Below are 3,894 nucleotides of genomic sequence, written 5' to 3' on the forward strand. Positions count from 1 at the left end.
TCGGATCTTTTGTCAGATCACTCACTGAGGGCTGGTGGTGACTTGTGCTACGGCTCCCCTCTGAGGACAAACCGTACAAAACTACCGTTACCGTGTCCTTAATACTCAAGTTTGTGTGACTTAGTCCATTACATAGTTATTGACATTGACATGTTTGTGTTTCTTTGTTATTCCGGGCAGTCAATAGTGCCCTCGCTCCAGTAAGCAAGTTATAAATGTCATCCCTGTGAAACGCATAATACTTTAGTTTAGTGTATTTAGTGTATTTCAGACCAGAGGACGGACGAGGAGCATGATTGAAAACAACACATTTTTTTGCATCCAGGTTTCATTTCTAAAATACACCACAAGGGGTCGCTGTCTGCCTGTATAATCCAGGATGCTCTCACAGACCAACTCCATTTATGACTACAATGACAATCCTATTACCACTCGCCAACACCTTTCAAAATCTTACAATGTGGTTTACATAACAAACTAATCAAACATAATCAAATGATATACAATCAAAAGAAAACTAATTTAAGAGGTATGGGATGGGACCTTTACAATTAGCCTTAGAGCCTTTAGATTCATTAGTCTACTCCTGAAGACAGGAATATAATTTATTATACTTGGAAGAATTTGAAAATGAAATAGATTTAAGACGAAAATATGTTTTAGGAAAAGTATTTTCTTTTTAGCAGATTTTATATGTACGCTTGGGGGGGTTGCGGGAGTTTTTCTATATGTGCACCTCAATGATTTATATGTTGTGTCCTATACATATATTAAATGAGAATCAAAATTATTTTATTGCAAGGTATTTTTGACCCACACAGGATATTTGTCTCAGTGTACTAGTAGCCTATATAAATATTCCACAATGCACTTGAATGAATAAATAATTATTGAAGTTATTGTAGTGATTAATAATTTAATAAAACACATTTTATGACTTTAAAAGGTCAATATATAAAATAAACAAATTACTTTAAAAATACTTTCTTCCCAATACCCCTATAAAAAAGTTGTTTGGTTCAGTCAAAATGATATGTGAGAGAGAGATATGAAACTAGAAGCAGTGCTCTTCCGAGCACAGGTCTCCACCAGGCCAGGTAGGTCCTGGTGGTGCTAAATGTGAAAAGGGTGCCACTGCCATGTCTTCTTTGGCCTTTAATGGCAATGTATACGCTGCATGCATGATTTGAGGCATTTTGTTCCAAAAATTAGTCTGGGAAAAGTCAACCTGCTGGTTGCGCTATAACAGGCCAATGTGAAAAGAGTGGCATTTGTTCCTTGACCTAGTGGGAATGTGCATGCAGAATTTCTCTGTAATCCCAAACTGCGTTCACGATTTAATTCAATTTGTCCAAAATGGACCAATCCTGCAAACTTTGGAAGCAAATGTTAGCCAATTAGGATGGAATATGAAATATCGGACAGATCCGTCTTGATCACATAAGAGATACTGTGTACTGATTTGCATGGTTTTTGGATAAGATCTCAAGGAATAATAGGATTCTTTTTTTTACATAAGTCCTGGTGGCGCTATAAAAGGCAGATATGAAATATGCAGGGCAAAGGTTTTCCTTCGCCTCTAGGGAGTGCACATACAAAGTTGTACACTGATCAGTGGAATTATAGGTAAAAACACGAATCGGCCTGTTATAGAGCCACCATGAGGCTGATTTGAAGTGGCATTTATTCCTCTGCCTATTGGCACCAAAATCGCACACTGCATTCAGGCATTTTATACAAAACGGACCAATCCTGCAAACTTTGGAAGCCAGTTTTAGCCAATCAGGATGGAATATGGAAAATCGGACAGATCAATGTCGATCACATGACTGTAGAGAGTTAGACAGTATGTCTAACGTTTGCGTGATTTTTGGACGAAATCTGTAGGAGTACTGCATGGCCAAAAGTTGATTTAGCAAAAGTCGGCCTCCTGGTGGCGCTAGAACAGGCCCATGCGAAAGATTTGGGGCAGAGGTTCAGAATTGGTATCCACTAGTGTGTGTGCACAGTTTGGCAGCGACCGGGCCAACGGCGCCGGAGATTAGCTGGTAACGGACAGACGCACGGACTCACGGACGGACGGACGGACAGACAGGGGCGAAAACGTACTCTCCCCCATGCCTTCGGCTGGTGGAGACAATAACAAGACCCCCTAAAAGGGGATAATTTAGATTCAGATCTTCATGAGTTGAGCACATCAGTCAACAGCGGCAGCAGCACAGCACAGCAGCAGAGCAAGGAATGAGCAGGCAAACAGGAGGGTTTAACCCGCAAATAGCATGCATCTGAGTTGCTGCTATACTTTGAGTTGGCTGCCGGAACTAGCTCTGCAGGTTCTCCAGATAAACAGACAGTGGCAACACTAATGCCTCATTCACACTACAGATATATAGTTGAACGTTTTGCTTGGTAATTCAATGTAATCTCAATGGAAACCAGCGTTAAAGGCTGGATTCCAAGGACAGCCGACATGCCCAGCCTTTAAAGCTGGTTTCCATTGAGATTACATTGAATTACCAAGCAAAACGTTCAACTATATATCTGTAGTGTGAATGAGGCATTAGATTTCTTTTTTCCATCCACACCATGGTTTCTGCAGTGCAAATACATAGTCCAAAATGAACAATGCATTGGAACCCTAACCCGAGGTCATTTTAGCAGTAGAATTCATTTCTGCTTGGGGCATTTTTGTATCGTACATATTTAATTATATAATTTTCTGGATTCTTGCACAGATATTTGCAGTGTAACCAGTGTATGTTATGTATTATGTATGTGTAAGAGAGACGTGGCACTAGATCAGACACCAGAGGGGACTGATTGACATAGGAAAAGGTACATAGTGCACAGTTCACTGGTACAAGGTCAACTAAAAGGATAATCACAACAAGAAAGCCTTTGGCTTGTTTCAATTGGATAAAAAAACTAAACAAAACAATGAATAACTAGAAGCAGTGCTCTTCCGAGCACAGGTCTCCACCAGGTCAGGCGCTATAATAGGGCAATGTGAAAAGAGTGCCATGTCTTCTTTGGCCTTTCACAGCGATCGGATGCTGCATGCATAATCTGAGGCATTTGGTTCCAAAAATATTAGAAAACTAGAAAAGAAAATTTCGAAGAAATTTTAAGTGTGCCTGCAGCTCGCTAAGTGTGTGCAACCTTGTATGTGTTAACATTAGCATCTTTGTTAGCATTAGCATGTGTTAGCATTAGCAATATGGTTTCTTGTTTTTAAGAAATAGGCTCCTCCCACAAGTTCCGCAAGGCGATTACGTTGTCCCGTCGCTCCCGAGATCGTTTGTGTTTCGTTTTGAGAGGGTCGTTCCCCCTGAAAAACACGTTTTGGCATGAAACGGTTACGTTTTGCGCGTTTGTGGTGCCCGGTCGAAGTGGAAATGCTTTTGGGTATATGTTCAGTATAGCGCCTCCCACTTATGGTTAAAATTTGGTGTTGACTGGATGTTTCGTTTGTGATTTATGGCTACTTCTTACAAAACGGGCTCCTCCCGCTAACTTTGGAACCCTGTTACGGAAGAACGGTATGGACTATCAAAATATCGTTTAAATATGTTTATCGCATGAGTCCATAGATCGTGTGTATCGATTTTTGTGACATTTGGAGAAAATATGTAGGAAAAGGAGCAAAAAGTGTGTTTTGAAGAAAATTCAAAATGGCGGAAAATCTATCCTGACGCAAATGGGCGTGGCCTATATGAGGAGATGCGTCATGACCCAAGAAATCCAGGGAAAAAGGAATTTTAATTTTCCGACCCACGGTTCAAGAGTTACAGGCCGAAAGGTAAAGTGGACTGTTATAGCGCCACCATGAGGCCAACTGACGAAATTATTTTTTATTTAATCCTTGATATCATTATAAATCTCCTCTCCAAGTTT

This window comes from Nannobrachium achirus (genome assembly GCF_963921795.1).
Source record: "Nannobrachium achirus genome assembly, chromosome: 11".
Lineage (NCBI taxonomy): Eukaryota > Metazoa > Chordata > Actinopteri > Myctophiformes > Myctophidae > Nannobrachium > Nannobrachium achirus.